The 23,650-nt window shown below is 41.8% G+C and overlaps 1 pseudogene across 1 annotated transcript; it reads right to left on the reverse strand.

The window, feature by feature from the left end:
* Nucleotides 1–6,331: 6,331 nt before the first annotated feature.
* On the reverse strand, nt 6,332–7,215 carry LOC105508501 (annotated as a pseudogene). The gene has a single exon (XR_001001280.1). The product of XR_001001280.1 is annotated as a bcl-2-like protein 12 (transcript).
* Nucleotides 7,216–23,650: the final 16,435 nt, after the last annotated feature.

The following is a 23,650-nucleotide window of genomic DNA, read 5'->3' on the forward strand; positions in this document are numbered from 1 at the left end:
TGATAAAGGACTTGTATCTAAAATGTACAAAGAACTCTTGAAACTCAACAATAAGAAAACAATCAAATTTTAAAATGGTCAAGTGAACAGATACCTCACCAGAGAAGATATACAGATGGAAAATTAACATGTGAAAAGATATTCAACATCATTTATGATTAGGGAATTGCAAGTTGCAGTAATGAAATACCATTACATACCAATCAAAATGACTAAAATTTTAAAAACTGACATCAATTGCTGACAAGGATGTAGAGAAACAGAAAGTCTCATATATTGCTGGTGAGAATGCGAAATAGTACAGCCACTTGAGAAGACAGTTGAGCAGTTTCTTACAAAGCTTAACATAGTCTTTGTTACTAACATAGTCTTTGTTACGTGAGTCTGTGTGAAGAGACCACCAAACAGGCTTTGTGTGAGCAATAAAGCTTTTTAATCACCTGGGTGCAGGTGGGCTGAGTCTGAAAAATGAGTCAGCAAAGGGAGAGAGGGGTGGGGCAGTTTTATAGGATTTGGGAAGGTAGTGGAAAATTACAGTTAAAGGTAGTTATCTCTTGTGGACAGGGGTGGGGTCACAAGGTGCAGGGTGGGGAGATCATGAGACTCATTGTCCAGGGAAGGAATCTCACAAGGTCAATTGATCAGTTAGGGTGGGGCAGGAACAAATCACCATGGAGGAATGTCATCAGTTAAGGCAGGAACTGACTATTTTCACTTCCTTTGTGGTTATTCAGTTGCTTCAGGCTGTCTGGATGTATACGTGCAGGTCACAGAGGATATGATGGCTTAGCTTGGGCTCAGAGGCCTGACATTCCTGTCTTCTCATATTAATAAGAAAAACAAACAAAATAGTGCTGAAGTGTTGGCGCAGCAAAAATTCTTGGGCGTGGTATGGAGAGAGAATGGGTGATGTTTCCCAGGGCTGTTTTGAGTGGGATTAGGGGTGGTGTGGGAGCCTAGAGTGGGAGAGATTAAACTGAAGAAAGATTTTATGGTAAGGGGTGATATCCTAGGGTTGTTAGAAGGAGCATTTGTTGTATAGAATGATTGGTGGTGGCATAGATGCAGTTTTGTATGAATTGAGAAACTAAACGGAAGACACAAGGTCCAAATAAGAGAAGGAGAAAAACAGGTATTAAAGGACTAAGAATTGGGAGGACCCAAGACATCCAGTTAGAGAGTGCCCAAGGGGGTTCAGCATAATTATTTGCTTGTTTGGTGAGTTTTTGGGCTCTATCCTTGAGTTTTTTTAATGTTTTCATATACCAGGCCAGATTGATTTAGGTAAAAACAACACTCTTCATTTAAAAATACATAGTTTTCCTTTTTAAGTTGGAGGCTGAACTTGGTATGGTGTGTTTTTAAAACACCATTAGTCCGTTCTACCTTTCCTGAAGATTAAGGATGGTAATGGGTATGAAGGTTTCATTGAATACCAAGAGCCTGAGAAACTGCTTGGGTGATTTGACTAGTAAAAGCCAGACCATTGTCAGACTGAATAGAAGAAGGGAGGCCAAATCAGGGAATTATATCTGTTAAAAGGGAAGAGATGACTGCAGTAGCCTTTTCAGAGCTAGTGGGAAAGGTCTTGACCTATCCATTGAAGTTGTTGACCGAAACCAGGAGATACTTAAATTTATGGACATGGGGTGTATGAGTAAAGTCCATCTGCCAATCTTGTGTTGGAATAAATCCATGAGTCTGATGCGTAAGAAAAGGAGGAGGCCTGATAAAGCCTTGGGGGCTGGTGGCATGGCAGACAGAGCATTGAGAGGTGATGGTCTTAAGGATGGATTTCCATGAAGGGAAGGGGATGAGGGGCTGCAGAAGGAGAGCCAGAGGCTTGTATCCCACATGGAAGTAGTCATGAAGGGAAGAAAGAATGGACTGAGCCTGTGAGGCAGGAAGAATGAATTTTCCATGATCTAAGAACCACTTGTCCTGAGTTGAAAAAGACTGGTAGAGCAGGTTTTCAGAAGAAGAGTAGGTAGGAGTGATAGAGGAGAAAGAAAAATACTGGCCCTCTGGAGTGGGGGCTGAAATATTAGTGGGTGGGGAGGCATTGGCTATTTTTTTTTTTTTGCTGTCCTGTTGGCATAGGCATTTCCCTTTGCAATAAGATCAGTAGGTTTCTGGTGTTCTTTGTAATGAATGACTCCAGCCTTGGCCAGCAGAAGAACAGCCTTAAGGAGGGCCTTTATTAGGGAGGCATTGATAATGGAAGAGCCTTGTGTGGTGAGAAAACCTCTTTTAGCCCAAATGGCAGCATGTTTATGGAGGATGTGGAAAGCATGTTTGGAGTCAGTGTAAATGTTAATGTGCATTTCTTTAGCAAGAGAGAGCACATGAGTTAAAGCAATCAGTTTGGCTTGTTGGGAAGTGGTGGAGGGAGGAAGTGCAGCAGCTTCAGTAATAGAGGTATGGGACATGATAGCATATCCAGCTTTAGCTGGTGAAAATTGATGGGGTTTAGAAGAATTGACATAGATTAACCAAGTGTGGTCTGTGTTTGGAATGGAATAGAATTTGTCTTTGGAGTTGAAAAGAATAGAATTAAGAGGAAAGGGGGAAGATGCTCTGTGTATTAAAGAAATACAGTCATGTGATTCAGGACTTGTGTTGGGTGCTAATTGAGAAGCTGGGTTGAAATCAGGCCCATGGGTAATATTTACTGCTGGAGTTTTAACAAAGAGTGCATACAGCTGGAGGAGTGGAGGGGCACACAATAAATGTGAAAGGTGTAAGGAGGATATTAATGCTTGAAGTAATAGTTCAACTATTGGGTAATAGTTACTGCTGGAGTAACTGGGTAATAGTTACTGCTGGAGTTTTAACAAAGAGTGCATAGAGCTGGAGGAGTAGAGGGGCACACAATAAATGTGAAAGGTGTGAGGAGGATATTAATGCTTGAAGGTTGTGAGAACTGTAGAGGACAAGTGGAACATAGCTTGTGATTTTGAGGGCCTCTAGAAGTATTAAAGCGGCAGCTGCTGCCCTACACAGACATGAGGGCCAGCGTAGAACTGTGAGGTCAAGTTGTTTTGATAGAAAGGCAACAGGTTGTGGGCCTGGTTCCTGTGTGAGGACTCCAGCAGCACAGCCTTGTATTTCAGCTGTGTGTAAGGAAAAAGGATGGGATGAGTCAGGGAGTGCTAGTGTGGGAGCTGTCTCCACGGCCTTTTCGAGAGAGTGAAAGGAAGAATGGGGAAAAGACTTAGGGTCTATGGGATCAGTTAAGTTACCCTTTGTGAGCTTGTAAGGTGGTTTGGTTAGGATAGCAAACCCTGGTATACAGAGTCAGAAATATTTAACAATGCCTAATAAAGAAAGGAGTTGTTATTTGGTGGTGGGGATTGGGGTCTGGGAGATTAACTGAACATGGTCTGCAGGAAGGGCACGTGTATGTTGTTGGAGGATTATACCAAGATAGGTAATGTTAGGGGATGAGATTTGTGCCTTGGAGAGGGATACTTGGTACCCCTTTGAGTTCTGACTCTGCTATACATGCATACGGGAATTGAGCAATTAAGTAAATGGATGGATAATGGTGAGAGCCAAGTTTCTCACTGTTGGTGTGAGGTTACAGATAAGCAGAAGGAGGAGGCTGGAATCATCTATGAGGTAATGGATAATAGTTGGAGACATCATATCAACTCCTATTAGCTTATTATAGATATTGATGGTTACATACAGAAATATTTATAGATATGTGTATTTATATCGATATGGGTTAGTATATGCACACGTATTTCCTTGCTCTGTCAGCTGAGGTCTAGAGTTAATGACACCCCAGTAGCAATGAGTATACCTAGCACCAAGCTCTTAATTTCTAATATTATTCTCCAACTAAATGAACCACAGCTTGGATAACTGGCTGATTCTAGGATGACAGAAGAAAATAGAGAAGGTGTGCATGGAGCATCTTGTATGCCAAAAAGTAAGGAAGTTCCAGGAAAAAAAAAAGCCCTCACACACATGCACACACACAAAACAAAGGGGATATGTCAAAGGGTCATAGAGCCAACTAAAAGAACTACCAGTAGCCAAAGTTGGAACATTTGAGCAACAAAATAAATACTTTAGTATTGAACTGATACCCAAAACGTGAAATAAATATATATACATCCATGCTGATGTGAGTACATTATTGAATAAATAAATAAATGAAGAATAGGCAAATTTCCTGTGCTAAATACTTCTAATTTATGTGGATATTCCGCTCTCAAGGAAGTAGAACATAACTCCCCCATTCCTTAAGTGTGGGTTAAACATATTCACTTTATTCCAAAAAGTACAATATGGAAAGGGGGAAAATAGAGTAACTTTATACTAAAGAAACCTGACATACATTGCTTTAGCCAGGTGATCAAGGTTAACATCAATGTCATGTTGACAGTATGTGCCCTTGATCAGATGTGATGAGAATGACACTTTACGTCTGTGGTATTCTTCCCAAAAGCACATAATCCCAGCTTAATAATGAGAAAAACATCAGCCAAACCCCAACTGAGGGACATTCTATAAAATATCTGACCAGTACTCCTCAAAAAAAGTCAAGGTCATCAGAAACAAGGAAAATCTGAGAACTGTTACAGTTAAGAAGAACCCAAAACATCATGATAACCAAATGTACTGGGGTTTTCCAGATGAAATCTTGGGAAAGGAAAAAGGATATTAGGGAAAATCTAAGGACATATGAATAAATTATAGACTTTAGTTAATGATAATGTTTCAATATTGGCTCATTAATTGCAGGAAATGTACCATGCTCATATAAGGTGTTATTAGTAGGGGAAATTGGATGTGGCATATATGGAAACTTCCTTATTACCTTTTCAATTCTTCTGTAAACTTAAAACTGTTCTAAAATAAAGCATTTATTTTTTTAAAAAATTACAATGCCTAGGTATCACCCCTGAGATACTGATTTAATTGATCTGAGGTGTGGCCTGACCCTTGGGACTTTTAAACACCTCCCAGGTGTTTCTAATTTGTCTCTGGCAAACCACTACTCTTCCTTCTGCTCTTTTGTTTAATTATAATAAATGCTCTGACATTATCCCTGATAAAAATAGCAGTGTGCCTTAATGATTTTGGTTGTTTGAATGCAGCAGTTCTTTAAATGTACAGCCAGTGATATGGAACTTAGTGATATTTCCCATTAAATAGAAAATCTTGTCCAGGAAGCTTAAAATGCCATGAAGAGTTTAGGTAAAGAGACAGTGAAGGTCAAATTATGCTAAATGTATTGTCGGTTTAAATCTGTACGTGGTGGGAATGCCTTTATTTTCTCCCTGCCATGCTATTCCATATGTACTTGGAGATGAGCTGTCTCCTAATTTTTAGGTGCAGAGGGTTTAGCTTTAATTAGGTAGTAGATTTATTCTTCAGGGTTTGATTGTGACAAATGAGATAAAAGCATTACCTGCTGGCAAATGAAGCTTAAAGGTTCAGGAACCACAAACTGAACTGAGCTGTCTATTTTTCTCCTGCAGGGAAGCTGGCAGCCTGGGCTCTTGGAGATTGTATCTGATGCTGAAGAGGACTGGCTCCCACAGTCAGTGAGGAAGGAATTTTACTGACCCAGCACCCAGATGAACTTTGGTGAGGAGAGGAGGTGAGGAGGTCAAGGAGCCTTGCTTTTTCTTTTTTTTTCATTTATTTTATTATTTTATTTTTTTCCACCACACCCGGTTTTTATTATTATATTATTTTATTGAGACACAGTCTTACTCTGTCACCCAGGCTGGAGTGCAGTGGCGCGATCTCAGCTCAATGCAATCTCTGCCTCCCAGGTTCAAGCAATTCTCATGCCTCAGTCTCCCGAGTAGCTGGGATTACAGGCACCTGTCACAAAGCCCGGCTAATTTATGTATTTTTTTTTTTAGTAGAGACGGGGTTTCATCACCCTGGCCAGGCTGGTCTCAAACTCCTGATCTCAGATGATCCACCTGCTTCAGGCTCCCAAAGTGCTGGGATTACAGGCGTGAGCCACCACACCTGACCCTGGCTAATTACTTTCAATTTTTGTAGAGATGGGGTCTTACTATGTTGTCCAGGCTGGTCTTGAACTCCTGGCCTCAAATGATTCTCCTACCTCGGCCTTCAAAAGTTCTGGGATTACAGGCAAGAGCCACCTCACCTGGCCTCTCCCTGAGTAACCTCAGTCACTGGTTTCACACTTACCGTATTAGTGTACCCAGTCGTTGATGCCAGGCATAGGGTTCGCACTCATCACTGCAGTCCTGGCATACAGCAAGGGCTCAACACAGAACGAACGCAGTGGAGCTGGGAGAATACCTGAGGTCTGGGAGGAACCTAAGAACCTCTATCACATGACAGTTGGGTAAAGTGAGGCCCGGAGAGAGAGCCTTCTATGGCTCACCCAGCCCACGTGGGCCTGGATCCAGGGCGTGAAGCTGTGCACGTGCTCCACGCTGAGTCCGGCCAGGGTGCCCCCTAGCGCGGCCATGCGCCGGCTTAGCTCCATGGCCAGGGCCAGGAGGGCCAGGGGTTCCGGGGAAGGAGGCGGGGGCCGGGGGCATGCTCGGCTTGGGCGAGAGTTGTCCTCCTGGCTACAGAACAGCTCCACCAGGCGGGCGAAAGAGCCAGAGGACAGGCGGACCAGCTTGCTGCGCAGGGCGGGGTCCGAGGCCAGCTTCTGGTTAATGACTTCTGCCTCCTCCTCCAGCAGGGCCACCAGCCTCCGCGGTATGGCTTCCTTCTCTGCGGGTGGGGAACCCCGTAATTCTGGACTAGGCGGAGATTTCAGTTGCTCTTGGATCAGCTGTTCCAGCCGCTGAGCCACCAAGGCATAGAAGTCTGGAGTAGCTGGGCCAGGCTCTGAACCATAGCAGGGGCGGATGGGCAGAGAGCAAGGCCGAGGGGACTCAGAGGGTGCTGCTCCTCGCTCCAGGGAGCAGGGAAGACATCTTCGAAGGCGGCTCAGGAAGTCTGTTGGCTCTTCTTGGGCAGGGCTGAGTGGACTTGGAACAGGAGACCCGGCAGCCTCACCACGCCTAAGGAAGGCAGCTAGGACCCTCGGCGTGTCTTCCCGGAGCCCCAGCTCTTCAAAGCCTGCTCCGGGGCCTCACCGCCGCCTCCTCCACTCAACCTGCCGCCGCCTCTACTCATACAAACTTTATTAGTTCAACTTTCCCGCGCCTGCGGACTGGGCCGGGTCGGTAACCGGCCCAAGGAAGAAAGGAAGCCTTGCTTTTTCACTTGCAATTATGGCACTTCCTTTGGAAATGGTAAGACTATATTTTTAGACTTACATTTCTAGCTTAAATTCCTAACAGGCCAGGAAGATGGTTTCATGCACGTTAAGACATGCAAAAGATTTATTTTTCCTATGATATTTCTTCCTCAAATAGTCATTGGTAGGAATTCTTGCTTTTTGTTAACACCTGTAAGAATATTAACAGACCAGAAAACATGTGTTCATTGGCTCTTACACTATGTTAGGCACTGAAGTAGATAATTTAAAGGTTAAAAATATATAACAGTGGCTTTTTATTCATTCATCCAAGCAATATTTACTTGAATGCATATCATGTACCAGGCATCTGCTAGGGACCGGATATTTAAAAAAAATAATAAAACAAAGTAACAGCAAAAAAAAAAACTAAGCTAGATTGGATCTCCTTTCTTAAGTTGTCTCCAGTCTAAAACCTTACTGTCTAAGTCAACAGTTCTCAATCCAGGGTGATTTTGCCCCCCAGAGGACATTTGACAGCGTCTGGGGAAATATGCAGTTACCACTACTAGGAGGAATGGGGGATGCTATGGAATCTAATGGGTAGAAGCCAGCAATGCTGCTCAACATCTGATAAAATACAATTCAGCCCCCAAACAAAGAAATTATCAGACCCAAATGTCGGTAGTGTCGAGGTTGAGAAATCTGGCAAACCCACTGGGCTCTTCCTTAAACAGACAGCACTTTCTCCATGTGTAAATTAAACAAAGCAGCTTTAAAGCCACCTCCTGCCCTCCCTCTATTAGGTGGGTTTGCAATATTGAAGGGTCCCTCCCTAGCTGAGGGGAGAATACATGTTATCCCCACTCCCCACCATCACTTAGGTGGAGTGGCACTGTTCAGCAGAAGGTCAGCAATTCTATTGTCAGCCCAGACTAGAGACATGTCCTGTTAAATAAGTCTGCCCTAGAGAGAGGACGTGAGACTCTTCCTCTCTATTGGAAGCAGCCAAGCTTCTGTAGTCAAGGCCTTTCAAACAATATTACTAAAAGACAATGACACTCATAATTTAAGCATAGTATTTGCACCTAAATTGAAACTACCATAAAAAATTCTATTGTTTTACTTCTGTGTAAGTACTAACTCCAAAGTCTGAAAGAAAAAGTAACCTTACAGTCATGCTGTTCAATGTAGCTACTAGCCACATGCTGCTGTTTAAATTAGTTGACATTAAATAAAATGTAAAATTTCTTCAGTTGCACTAGTCACATTTTAAGTGTTCACTAGCCATGTGACTACTGGCTACTGAATTGGACAGTATGGGTATAGGACATTTCTATCATCACAGGAAGTTCTATTGGACAGCATTGTCTTATAAGCCTCCACTTCAAAGGATTCTTATCAATATGCACAGTTATTTCTTAAAAAAAAGGCTTGTTTCCTAGCAACTGAGACACTGGGGCAATGCTTTGCATTATCTCATTATCATGGTCTGTTAGAAAGGCACAGACATGTTCTGCTGGGGGGACCACCTCTCTTCTGACATGGAATTTTTGTGAAGGGTTTATGTAATAGACATGGGACAATGTGTCAGATGATTGAAACTATGATTTTCCAGAAGATGTAACAATGTAAAATTCAAATAGGTAACTCCTGTAAGGCATTTCTGATCCAAGTCAAGTGTGTATTGTTAAATATTAATTCCATTAAAGTATGTCAGCAGGGAATTAAGATATGTGACCCAAATATATTTCTTTTTAGTAGCTGAGTGTAATAGAGAAGTAGCGTTCAGTGGATTTCAACTGAAGAAGAGGTGGGATGAAGGGAAGAGAGGAGGTTCAGAATATTTGGAAAAGATTCTCCATGTTATTTTAATGTACCCAATCCAGGTAAGTATAGTATAGAGATATGGAAAGGATAATTGATTTACCTTTCACTGCTGTATGATTGTGGGGAGGGAGAAAGGCTGTGACTTTTAAAAGTCACTCCCTTTAGAAATTTTGATTAAGTACAACTTTGAGTGGGGCTCAGATATTCACTCCATTCTCTGCTGCTGTCTTTCCTTTCAATGACCTACCTGTCTATCCCTCCCCACCTGGTTATTTAGGATGATCAACTGGCTTTAGAACAATGACCTTGGGCACTTGTTCCTAGTATCAAGAGCTCTAGCAAACTTTTGCAAGCTGCATATCACAATCTATTCTTGGCTGCATTTTCTTGATCAGTGCCTGAAGTGATAATATGTGTGCTTACTGATCAAAGCAAGTGTCTCATGCACAGAGGATGCATTACCCAGAGAGGACACTCAACTGAAGAAATTCAGGAATCCATTTACTACTTTTGCTCAGGCTGAAAGGCACCCCACTTCCACAGAAAGGTTGGCTATGAGTGTGTGAGCAGGGCTAAAAATGTTCCCCTAAAGGACCTATTCAAGCTATTGGATAACTCTTCATGTAGAGAACCCAGAGTTTGGTAATAGAGCTTTGTCCATTTTGTTAATGTTAGAAAGCCATTACTAGCCATAGGGAAACCTATCCGTCCATCAGAATGACACTTTGCTCTGCTCATAGGTGCAAAACTTCAACACTCTTCCGCCTTACCCCTATTTAAATCTCAAACTTTCACATCATGTTTTCAAGATATGTTAGCCCTGAATGGGTTTACGTTTTTCACTTTCATTTTCTCAAGTTGATTTGGAATAGCCTTGCTCCATCCTTTTGTTTTCCTCATTCCTGGTTTCACATTTTCTCCTGGTAGAAATATATTTTTCCCCCATAATATGTAAAATGTTGATCACTTGGAGTTTTTAAAGAATAAGGTGGAACTCACATCATTGTATAACCATCCAGAATATACATTCTTTTTGGTAGCATGATGTACAACATATGATATTAGAACAAAATATCCCACCACCCCCAGAAAATGTCCAACCTTAGCTTCCTCCTCTTTTTAAGGACCTAAGAGCCTGGTGGTTGATGATGGAAGAGATGAAACTGTGAAGAGACTGAAGAAGCTAGTTCATCAATAGTTAAGAATCCATTTCTAAAAGATCTTAGTGAATATTTCTTCTTTGAGTCTACCTATGCCTGGGATGTCAAGAGGTATGAATTTCTCTAAGCTTCAGGGAGCCATTAAGGTTTGTCTTCTCAAGGTATCCAGCTAGAGGGGGACGTGGATCTTAAAACCATGTAGAATTTAGGCCTAACAGATGCACTAATACCTTGAAAATAAGGCAGGAAAGAATGAAGAAAGAACCCTAGAGTGGCCTACTGAAGACTGCATCATCCATGAGTAAATATTGAGTGTCTGTTATGGGCCAGGTCCTGTGTGGTACAATGTGTTGGTGTAACATGAGAAAAAATATATATCTGGTCTTTGCCCCAGTTTCTGGTACAGAGCTCCTAAAACCTTTGTAAATTCCTGAGTGATAGAGTGTCTTTTGCATGCTAATGAGGTGACTAAAGAGGGCAGTGCTTAGATAGCTTCAGGATAAGGGTTGGTCGCCAGAGGAGCCAACCACCTGATTATAGGGTTAGAATTGTCAGCTCTGCCCTGCCTTCCTCCCCACCTCCAGAGAGGGGAGAGGGCTGGAGACTGAGTTCAATCAGCAGTAGGAAATGCTTTAGTAAATCCTGTCTATGTGGTAACGATGCTTTCATAAAAACTCGGAATCAATAAGGCTAAGGGAGCCTCCTGGTTGGTGACTACATTGACATATTGGGAGGATGTATTACCCAGAGACAGCATGGAAGAGCTGTGTCCCCTCCCTGCCCCATACCTTGTCCTGTGCATCACTTCCATTTGGATGTTCCTGAATTGTATCCTTTATAATAAAAGTATAATTGAAAGAAGATAGCTTTTCTGAGTCTGCCAGTCATTCTAGCAAACTATTGAACCTGGGGAGTTGTTGTGGAAACCCCCAAATTTGTGGTAGACTGGGCAGAAGTGCAGGTAGCCTGGAGACATCATGTACAGCTAGCATCTAAAGTGAGGGCTTCTTATGGAACCGAAGCCTTACTCTGTGGGGTCTAGGCTAACTCTGGGTAGCTAGTGTCTGAATCAAGTTGAATTGTTGCCACCCAGTTGGCTTCAGAGTGAGGCAGGACAATAGGGTCTGGAGGCAGGGGACATAAGGCCCATTCACACTTCAGCTATGACAGGAAATATCCTCTCCATAGGATGTACACTGAGTAAATGACTTTGTAATTTTACTTCATCCTCTCCATTTACGTAGGGCATACACCAAGTAACCAATGGAATTGTCTAGAGGGTATTTAAACTCCTAAAAATGCTGTAACAGGGCCTTTGAGCCCCTATGCTCAGGCCCACACCTACACTGTGGAATGTACTTTCATTTTTAATAAATCCCTTCATTCCTTCCTTGTTTTGTGCGTTTTGTCCAATTCTTTGTTCAAGATGCCCAAAACCTAGACAGCCTCCACCGGTAACAAGAGAATCAGAGAATTCACTGGTATTGGAATGATATAGCTGGGAATAAAGTGGTGAACAGGAGTAGACATCTTTCTACTCTCAACATTTACAAATAGTATCCAAGTGAGTTTGTTGGGGTCATTTAGCACTATGCTATATATTGTCCAATCACCCCCTCCAAATCTACTCACCCTGGTCTTTAGAGGCTGACCCTCATGGAACACTTTAATGGGCACTCTTTTTTTCTGTCTGTAATTGGGTTTGAACAATGGGGTGTCCTGGGAGGAAACCAAAGTGAGGGAGGTAAGTAAAATCAGGGTATTGGGCTCTCCTCTCAACATGACTTTCTTCTTCCTGATTCTGGCAACTCCTCATCTCCTTGTGCATAAGGGTGGTGTAAGCACTTCAGCTTCTAATCTTTGGTTTTTGCCTGCAAACCCTTGTGGTTCTATTACATCTTGTATACACCCTTGTAAAAAGTTCCTTATTAAATAAACCTCCTTTAAATTATCCTAATATGAGTGTTCTTTCTCACTGGGATCCTGACTGATGCAAGCACTGTCCATTTAAATGGTGGATATATGTTTGCAAAGTATGTTGAGTTTTATTTTAGTATACTTGATGCTAAGTCAGCTGTTCAGCTACTTAAGAAGGTGACCCTGGTTTGCAATGATAAAATTGTATTATAGAGTAGGATGCTTATCCTCCTATTTCTTTTGGCAGGAAAGTATATATTCAATGAGGTACAGAGAAGGGGAGCTAGAACATTAGTTCTGTTTTATAGCATTTAGAATTACAATTTCTGTTGCCAAAATGTTCCTCTTACCCATTATGATTCTGACATTAATACTATATTCCAGGCTTTGAAGAAGCATTAATAGTTTGGGATTTTACCAAGATAATACTTGCTGATGAGAGGTTGATAAATGCTGCAAAAAGTCCTTGTTATTAACTGTTTTATTGGTGAGATGGAACAGGGTAGTAACACTCAGAAATTTAATAGTTGTACCTGAAACATGTTTTCTTTCATGATAAACATTTGCGTGACAGAGAATCCAGAAATGGGTTGTGAAGAGAGCACAAAGTATGTGCTTTTATTAGTTGTTTGACAGAGGTTCCGCCATGGAGAACCACATCATAAAATTTACATTTGTTATTGATCTTTTTGCCTGAGCCCCACCCTAGCACCTCCATTAGAATCTGTTAGAAGTCAGTTTTTCCAGATGATTAATTCCTTGTAAAAAGAGATGAACTGAGTTTGTAGCCTTTCACAGGAGACTATGAGCCTCCTTTCCTCCTTATTTTGCTTACTAAAGTCATTACTGAATTATAAATTAGGGTGGCCAGATGGGATAATCAAAGCTGGTTTCAACCCATCTATAATCCATTGATCTGTAGATAAGACAGAAAGCTTTTCTCAGAAGATGGTACTTGTGTACATCTCTAGAGAGTTGGAGAGAGGCTACCTGCATCATTGATCACTAACCTTTATAGATAAAAGCAATTTCAAAGGCCATCTACCCCCCAATGCTATAGATGAGGAGACTGAGACCCTGAGATATTAAAAGACTTACCTAGGAAAACAGCTGCATTAATTTGTCAGGGTTGCCATAACAAAGTATCACGAACTGGGTGGCTTAAACAACAGGACTTGACTGTCTCACACAGTTCTGGAGATGGAGCATCCACAAGTCAAAGGGTTGGCAGGATTGGTTTCTTCTGAGGCTGTAAGGAAAGGATGTGTTCCAGGGCTCTCCCTTTGGCTTGTACATGGCCATCTTCTCCCTGTGTCTCTTCACATTATCTTCCCTCTTTGCATGTTTGTCTTCAAATTTCCTCTTCTTATAAGGACACCAGTCATACTGGATTAGGGCTTACTCTAATGTCCTTATTTTAACTTGATTGCCCCTGTAAAGACCTCTCTTCCAAAGAAGATCACATTCTGAGGTGCTGAGGATTAGGACTTCAACATATGAATTTTTTGGTGGACACAGTCCAACCCCTAAGCACATCAACTATCTGAAAACTGACTAGAATCTTGGTCGTCTGATGCTCTTGTTCATTTTTTTCCTATTACACTACTATGCCTTTTAATATTATTGTTCCCGTTGCTACAGAGACCATTCCTTTTTTCACAGAACTAAGAGACAGGGATGTGGTTAAAACCTGAACTTTTCTCAGACACTTCAAATGATTCCATTTAGAGAGGTATAAGGCCAAAGTAAATTCAGAGATGTTATGATCCTTATTAACATAACCTGAACATACTCCTCTTGGGGATAAAGATAAACGATGATTTTTTTGTATTATCACATGGCTATTAATGTTGAACCTTTAGAGTTAGACACAAAATTCTCTCAGACTTATTTTATGAATTGCAGTTTATATTATTAAATTGTGATGATAAATGAGTTTGCTTAGTTTTTCTCTTCTTTGACTTGACTTTCTCTACCCCTGAAAAATAGCCTGCCAGGGAAAGGAGCTTTTCTTTCTGGATGTCCTACAGATGAAGCTTTGGCAGAACCATTGTCAATCCAGGCATTTAATTCTCCTGAAATCATGTTGTCAGTTCAGGGATGCTTGAAGCATATAAAGTTTAGGTGGCAACGGAATCAGTGCCAGATATTTAGGGATATGTTTGCATATAGGTAGGCAGGATATTTTTATGTTGTGCCAAGTGGTCTTTTCGGGAAAGTGGATCTAGACAAAACAAATAAGTGTTTAATTCATGTCAGGTCACTGAAGTCAATGTGGCTTATTACCCTCACATCAACCAAAATTGCTTGGATTAAAGGTTGGAACAGAAGAAAACTAATAGTGTATTGAACTCTCCAGTAATGATTTCATTGTTCCCGTTCTCACATGGCCTAAAATACTTATTTTCAAGGAGGGGAACCTAATGCTAACAGAAATAACGTGATTAGTCCAAGAACACAGTATACTCCCCCCATACGGCAAGGTGCTTCTGCCCAGTATAGCAGCTATAATGCAGGACTTGGGTGCTGTGTGCTAAGTGGCAGTTCTAACTATCTAGCAATATTTACTAGGGAACACCTAAGTTCAGGCCTTACCTACTAAACCAAGTCACAGAATATGTCTCTTGGTACTTATGGGTAGGAGGTTTTAGGACGTACCCCTGCACTCCTTCCCACCAGCAGTGTCTCCCAAAGCTCATCTCTTACAGAAAAAAAACTTTCATTAAGTGATTAAATAAATTTGGAAAATGCCACATGCTGCATCCCTTTCTTAGATATTCATCATGCATGTTAGAATATTGACAGCTTTGCAATGCCTGGCAATGAAAAAGCCGTTTAACTTTCTTTAACCAGGTATTTCCAAAAGTTATCTGACAGAACCATTTGTTCATGTAAAACCCGTAAGTTGCAAGCAACACATTTTGAGCAACCCTGTCTAAAATTTGCATAAGTTGGGGAAAGATACACATTAACAAAGAATTTAGATCAGGTTTAGAGATGACAGAGCAAGAAATCTGTGGAATCTGTGGAGATATCCTTGTAGAATAGGTGAGTGATGATCTTTGTAATCTGCCCCAAAATATTCCTTGTGGCTATTAGCAGGAAGGGAATCCTAAGCTGGGCTGGGCAGGCTTTACACATTACAGTCTTTCCTCATTGTGGGGGTGTGGATGACTGTGTGAGGGGGTGTTTTTGTGTTTGACCTAGATAATCAGGTGGTTTAGAAAAGAAAAAGAGCACTGGGCTAGTGATCAGAAGGTACGGTGTGTTTTTTGCCTTTGTCATGGACTTGTGATGTGACATCTCAGCAGTCCCGGTGCTCCACTAGTTAGTGTGGCTGATGTTGTACAACCTCCATCCCTCTGTACAGCACAGGCCTTTAGTGTCCAAAGGCCTCTCTGTTCACTTGGGACCTCAGCAAATGGTGTCTGAACGTGAAAGGGAAAAGGAGGATGTTGTCGGGCTGATGACATAATGTCTACAGTGTTCCGGTCACCTCAGGAGGAGCAGAGGGTTTGGTGCAAAGGGCCCTGCTGTTCCTGAGGGAGGTGTGAATGACTGTCTGACACCCTATATAAACCATGCAGCGCGGCCTGATTGGGCCACGCAGAATGTTTGTAGTTAGACGCTCCTGTAACAAAGACACTTTGGTTTTAAATGACAGAAATCACCTTGAACTTGCTTCAGGAAAAGATGACATTTTTAGGGTAGTAAAATACTTAAGCATCTGATAAAATTTAAAGAATTTAAACAACCACATCTCAAGAAAGTTCAGAAACACAGTGGTGCAGGGGATCTCCCTTTTTCTCTGTGTCTGTGTCTCAGCTGTAATTCTTGGCAAAGAGAAGTGTATAGGCCCAATTATTGGTCAAATCCCCCTCTCGTTCATTTAGCTATAGCATAGCTAACAGCCGTGTCTCTCTCATTTTTCCTATTAGAATCCCAATTGGTTCAGGACAGTGTGACAATAGCTTGATCTCAGGGAAGATACATTCCCAACCCAGTCTCAGAGGATGAATTGTGATAGTCTAAACTAGTCATAGTAATCCCATTTCTCTTTGTCAGTAATTGGTTGAGAGTGGCATTGTGACCCAATTCTAATGTAGGAGATATAAATAGAAGTTAGTTGGATATGATTCTGGGAAAGCTTTTGTCTTTCTTATAAAAAGGAACAACAGATTTCCCAGGCATGGCTCTGACTCCTTTTGCTTTTCTCCTTCTCTGGAATGCAGGCATGGTGCCTGGTGACTCAGCAGCCATCTTGTAACCATGATGTAACAAGTATGAGAGGAAAGCCGTGTGCTAAGAATAGAGGGCACAAAGGAGAAAGAGCCAAGGTCTCTGTATGGTTGAATTGCCGCACTGACACTGGACAGCATCCCTCCTGATTTGTTCTTATTTGAGAAAAATGAAAACCTATTTGTTGACATCACAGTGTACTTTAATAGGCTGTTGTTATTGTTGCCTTTGCCTGCAACCAAAAACATTCCTAAGTGAGAAAATTATATAGTAAAAACATGGGTGCCAGGAGCCAGCTCCCATGGCTCAGAGAATGATTCTTAGATCTTTAATGGATAGAAGAAGAGGGGATGGCACCTACAATGGTTAGGTATTCAAAAGTATCTACCAAAGCCACCCTGGAGTCTTGAAATCTCACCACTGCTTTAGAGCATGGAGAGAAACGCTGTTCATGCCACTGCACACCTGTCCTAGATAGGATTAACTAATTCTACTGATATTTATTGATTCCGCATTATCTGCTTGACATTTTTCTAGGTGCTGAGCATTGATTGGTGAAGACAGAGAGGGTCTTGGTTCTAACTGAGCTCACATTCTAAAAGAGAAAATAGAAAATAAACATGAAAAACAAATGAATGGGATTACTTCAGAAATTGAAAAAGTCTATAAGAAATACAAAACAGGGTGTGTGATAGAGGGTTGGGGAGGCTGTGTCCATGGAAGGCCTAAGAAAGTGATATTTGGAGTGAAACTTGAGTTACAGAAGAGAGCCAGCTGTGCAAGGCTGAGGACCAAGCATTTCAGGAGGGAACAGCCAAGGCAGAAATGAGCATGGCCTGCTGGAGACCCAGAATGAACTGATAGTGGGTTCCCACTGCATGGGGCCTGGGGAGGCTACCCATGCTCATCTCATGGTAATGTGCCAGCAACTCAGCCCACTGGCATCATGATGAATCTTGAGGCTGCTAACCAGGCTTCATGTTGCATAGGTGAACTGTCCCATCACCTGCTTGAGGCTGGCAGAGCCCAGGGGGTGAGACCACTGCGGGTGGTCTATATAGTGGACTCTGACCAGACTGATCCCCTCATGTTCTTTCCCTTTGAGAATGGATCCATCATTCCCAGCTGCAGCTCCTATGCTCCCCAGGGGACTAGCTTCCCTTGGAATGGGGTCAGCCCTGCTCTGGAGGGACTGGGAGAGCATTCAGCTGGCACACAGCTGCTACAGGACCACGCTCCAGTTACCCCCTCAAGTTATGACTGCCCCTGTTGACATTGTCTAGCACTTGAGAGTCCCCTGTGTAGAGACCCTGCAGAGAGGCAGGAAGCCTGTGAGAGCCCTGGGCTGGTCATACCTGACATCAGCTTCAAGTGATACTTATCAGTGAAACAGTCACATAAGATCACAAGGCTAGAAGCTCCCTCAAAGGTCACATTGTCCTGCATTCCTCGTGTGTCTGGTTCTACCTGGAACAAAAGTGTAAGAATGCTATCACCCCACTTCTAACAGGTTGCCTGTGAAACGGGATATCCACCCATCTCTGGTAGACAGTCCAGTTATCTTTTTCTCTAACACTTGAACTTGCTGGCCATTGGAACCACTATAATTATAATAGATGTTAGATTTCCTGTGTGAGAGATGGGATGTGAGGAATGTGACTGTTCACCTTAGAAGAGTAAGGTTGCCTAGAAGTGCCCAACCTGCCATTTAGAAACCCTGGGTTTGGTTTTCCTACACCTGGAACACAAAATCACAAAATACCAAAATTGGAGGCAACCTTGGTGATTAATATCCCTCCTCTTACAGATGGGAAAAAAAAAAAAAAGGAACATGACCTGACCAAGACTAATAATAATACTACAAAGGAAGGCTCTTTGGGATTCACATGGCCTTGTCATAGGTGTTTATAGAATTTGGTTGTAATGTGCCCTTTGACTGATAGGACGAAGAAAAAAAAATCCTTGCATGTCAAAAATATGTGCCATCAAAGTTCTCCATGCCTCTGTCTGCTTTGGTTCTCACCATCCTATGTAGTGGGCAATATTTTTTTCATTTTACACACAAGGAAAACAAGGCCTAGAAGGGCTAAGTCCATTCCCAAACTCGGACTTCAATCTTTTGCCTTTTATTCAATATCATTTCCAAGTCCATCTCCACTTTGATTCTCTGGGGATTGATGGTGTAACAGAAATTAGCCGTAACTTGGGTAGGGCAAGATATATAGGAGCTCTGAAAAGTCTCTACCCTATTCTGGAAGCAGATATTGTGGGTTGCTAGAAATTCTAAAGAAAGGATTCTGATTTTTAGTGACTCACCTTCATTGGCATGTAAATACTTCCCTCTTAGAACCACTGTAGCTGGAACAGGGGCCTCATGGCTGCTAACGGAATTTGGTGCTGTCATCTCAGCAGCTACCTCTCCTTATCTTAAATACCACCTCCCAGGATAGTGTGGTACTGAAAAGCTCAAGCTGTTAGAATCCTCTGGCTACTCCAATTCCTGGTTCTGTCGCTTTAGATGACCTGAGTAATCTTATGTAAACTTCCTATATCTCAGTTTTTCCCTCTATAAAAGGGGGCTAGTTATAGTACCTTCCTGAGAAGGTTAAAGACTAAATGAGGTTAAAAAAAACAAAAAAGCAAAACAAAACAAAAAAACCTTAGGAGAGTAAAGTACTCAATAAGTATTAGTTGCTGCTGCATTTGCTCTTGAGACAACCAAAAGAATTTTGTCACAGAGCTGAGTTTTCACGAGTACAAAAGGAATATGTTCATAGTTCATGGAGTCAGTGGGCATGCCAGGGTGAGAGGTATCCAAAAGATAGAATCACATACAGTTTACTTTTTTTTTTGAGACAGAATTTCCCTCTTTTTGCCCAGGCTGGAGTGCAGTGGCATGATTTCGGCTCACGGCTACCTCTGCCTCCCGGGTTCAAGCAATTCTCCTGCCTCAGCCTCCCAAGTAGCTGGGATTACAGGTATGCACCACCATACCTGGCTAATTTTGTATTTTTTTGGTAGAGACGGGGTTTCTCCATGGCGGTCAGGCTGGTCTCAAATTCCTGACTTCAGGTCATCCACCTGACTCGACCTCCCAGGGTTCTGCAATTACAGGTGTGAGCCACTGCACCTGGCCCAGTTTACTTAACTCCGGATAATGATTGCTCTGGACCTTATATGACAAGGGTTATCTTCATTTTCTGCCAGTATCACTCCTCTGCCCCCACCCCCCTCAACAAAGCAAAAGGCTTTAACTCACCCACCTGAAAAGCTAAAGCTGACCTGAAAGTTATGATTATGTATTTATTTAGTCCGAAAGAAGAAACAGAAGAGCCTTTTATATAACTTGGAGAGTGTAAAGGAGCCAATAATAAAAACCATTGCCCTGAACTTTTCCAAAGCACCATAAATCTCTCTGTTATGATTCCCCAGTTGTTGCCAAGGTATCATTTGTCTTGTTGTTTTTGTCTTCAAATAGACTAAAACAAACGTTAACGAACTTCCTTCTGTTAGTTTGTGTATCTGTGATCAAAGTCTATAAAAATGCTACTCTTTCAAGTTACTCCCATCATCTAAAATGTACCTGATACTTATTTTGTGGTTTCTCAGTAGTATTCTGATTTTAATTTGATTGCTTTTTATGTTTGTCTCTTTTCCCATTCAAAGCTGTTTTTTCCTCCCTTCCCTCCCTTTTGTGTTTCTCTCTGTCTCTGCTGGTATTTTTTGCATGTTTAGATCATCTCTCTACTGACCTTTCAGTGGCTTAGCATTTTGTTGCAATGCACAACTGAAGTTGGGAAACAGCCAAATGACAAACTGTGAAGTAACAGCTCAGCCTTCACAAAGCAAATGTGCTTTGTATATTTTCTTGCCAGAGCAGATGTGGCCTTGGTGGACTGTGGGGAGCATCATCTCTCAGGTAAAAATAAATTACCAAGATTAGAGCCAAAGGATGCAAATCCTTTCATTTGCAAACAGATCATGAACTGGCAGCCAGGTGGAAAGAAGACTAGACTGAGAATCACTTAGGATCCTGTCCTCTGTGTAGTCCAGAATACTCTGCCAATCAGCTTTTTGGCCGCAGGTGAGTGATTTTAAAAATCATTAAATGTGCAAATGCATAAAATGAACTCACATAGTTCATGGACACAGGTGACATAGGAAGTTAATCACCAAAAAGATAGAATGAAATAACAAAACTCTGTGTCCCACCACCCAGTCTGAGGCAATCCTAACATTTTGATGGGTTTGCTTCAGACATAGTTGAAGTTCTTTGCAGACTTCTTAATCCCATTTCCCTTTCTTCCATCCGGAGATAAACACTATTGCATGTACATGCTTTCAGACCTTTTCTGCATGCACATGCATCTTTCCACAATATGTACTGTCATTTTGCATGTTTTACATTTTTAAATAAATGGAAGCACACCACACATATTCTACCATTTGTTTGTTATCTAATTTAGCATAAGATTTCAACAATTTAGCTCTAGTTCATTCATTTGAACTGCTTTGTTTCATGAACAGACCACTATATGTTTGTCTGTTCTTCTGTTGATGAACACTTAGATTGCTTTTAATTTTACAGTTATAAACAATGCCTCAGTGAGTGTTCTTGTACATTTCCTTGTCCTAACATACAAAAGCTTCTCTACAATAGCATTTTTCAAAATGTTTTGTCCACGCAGTTACATGGAAACCCAGCACATACATATTCTACATTTATGCATATGTATGCATATGTGGAACAAAAGTTTCTCAGAATAATATTTATCTTTATTTTCTACTTAAGTCTAATTCTATTTATTTTATTTTGAGACAGAGTCTTGCTTTGTCGCCCAGGCTGGAATGCAGTGGTGCGATCTCAGCTCACTGCAACCTCTGCCTCTCGGGTTCAATTCATTCTCCTACCTCAGCCTCCTGAGTAGCTGGGATTACAGGCACGTGCCACCATGCCTGGCTAATTTTTGTATTTTTTGTAGAGACAGGGTTTCACTATGTTGGCCAGGCTGGTCTTGAACTCGTGACCATAAGTGATCCGCCAACCTTGGCTTCCCAAAGTGTTGGGATTACAGGCGTGAGCCACTGCTCCTGGACTATTTATTTATTTATTTTTGAGACAGTGTCTTGCTCTGTCACCCAGGCTGGTGTGCAGTGGTGCAATCACGGCTCACTGAAGCCTCAATCTCCAAGGTTCAAGTGATCCTCCCACCACAGCCTCCTGAGTAGCTGGGACTACCAGTGTGTGCCACCACGCACAGCTAATTTTTTTTTTTTTTTTAAACTTATGGGGTTTCACCACATTGCCCATGCTGGTCTCAAACTCCTGGGCTCAAGCAATCCACATGCCTCAGCCTTCCAAAATGCTGAGATTATAGGTGTGAGCCACCACACTTAACCTCTAATTCAGTTTAACCTGTACTATTTCATACACCATTGTAATTTAGGAAAGTGTTTTATGACCCAATGATGCATCTCCACTGACAAGTTGAAAAACAGTTCTGGGATACATACATAGACATGGACCTGCTGGGTCATAGGTTGTGCCCATTTTCAAACTCATAAGGTTGTCTACGTGAGTTCATTTTGTGCATTTAAATGGATATTTGTATTTAGCTAGCATTCCATGTGTTTCTAGAAAGAGGCTTTCCAGGTTATTTAGTTTGCTGAAAATGGAAGTCCTGTGTTAAGCTTTCTGGGTTTCAATTTTTTATCTGTCACAAGAAGCCCCACACTCAAAAGGTAGTAGACCCTTCTGTATTTTGCAGGCTCGTTTCTCTGCAGCCCTGGGGAGAGTTCTGGGGGTCTGCCCCAGTGTGGGTAAGTTGCGGGGTAGAGGTGGACACAGGAAATGAGAGAGAATGAGTAGATGGAATTCTGGGTCTTTTACCACAGTCCCTACCCAAGGAGCTCCATTTTAATATTGATCCATTCTGTTTCCATTAGATTGAATTGGCAAAAGGGTTGTGTAGCTTAAAAATATTCTTAAATGATTGGTTTAGATGTCCTCCAAGGTTCTTTCCAGATCTAAACAAATGGAAGTAATTTTTAAGTCTCTGGACCATTTAAAATTGCAGCCAGAATTAAAGAGTTTGATGGCTTATGGTATAAAGTTTCGTGAGTAGTGGCTAGGCAAACAGTGTTTGTTTATCTGAGTGTCAACGTGCTCTTCCTGCCACATAGAACCTGGGTTGGATGGGATGCTTTTGGCATCCTCGAAGGCAAGGAGTTAGGTGCACCCTCGGGCTGGAGTTGCCCCTTTGAGGGCAGCCATTTCTGTTCTGTCATAAGGCCTTCATCTGCAGAAGGCTGCTTTAAAAAACTACTTTGTTTTCGTTGTGTTTGTTTAATTCTGTGAATAAGGCTCTAAGGTAAATTTTTCTGAAATCCATTTCAGCCCAGCTCGCTGTTCCACATGCTTGCAATAAAGCTCATTTGCTCAGCAGGATACACGGTTAAACCTTTATATTCATAGGGATGACATTTTATTATCATTTTAATGAAAATATTTGCTTCCTCCTGGATTTATTTTTGCCTTCCCAATATAGGAAAAGCATTTTTTTAAAAAAACCCACCAAAAGATGGGGTAGTAACTTGGTAGTAAAGTGAACTAGGAGTGGGCATATGTTAATTAATTTCTATAGGATCGTGGACCTCTTTTCTAATAAATACCCTTGCCTTCTCCACCTCCCCTGAGCCTAGATCACTGCTTCCTCTTAGACTCTAGTCCCTCCCTTCAATTTGTCCTGCTTGTATTTCATCTTCTTTAATCACTGTTTTCATCACATCCCTCCCATGCTCAGAAACCCTTAAGGGATCTTTATTTCCCACCACATCAAATCTAAACTCAGCTGCCTGTTTTCAAGGCTTCTCCTAATCTGTTCTTTCCTTACATCTCCAGCTTTATTTTCCTTGCCAGATGTGGCTTTGGTTCCTGTGGTTTAGAGATAATGGGATTTTTGTACACCAAAACAAAAAAAAAAAATTAAGATCTGCGTCATTTTTCTTAGGCACAGTTCAGCCCAGTTCTCTTAAACAAAAGCACATGTCAACAATTATTGCTCACCTCCCCCACAGGCCATGTGAGGGAGGTTGTGGGGTCCTTCAGGCAGCAGGAAAAGGAAAGCAGTTTATGCACTGCTGTTTCTCACTATTTTGGGAGAAGATGAGGACCTGAGAAAGGTGACTTTAGTCACTGGAGTGGTTTGTAAAAAGCTCTACCATTTTGACCAGACAGGCAGAATGTGAATATAGAAGGAGAGTATGAAAGATATTAAATATCAAGCCAGAAATGTCTGGCTCAGAA

This window comes from Colobus angolensis, unplaced genomic scaffold (assembly GCF_000951035.1).
Source record: "Colobus angolensis palliatus isolate OR3802 unplaced genomic scaffold, Cang.pa_1.0 Scaffold162, whole genome shotgun sequence".
Taxonomy (NCBI): domain Eukaryota; kingdom Metazoa; phylum Chordata; class Mammalia; order Primates; family Cercopithecidae; genus Colobus; species Colobus angolensis.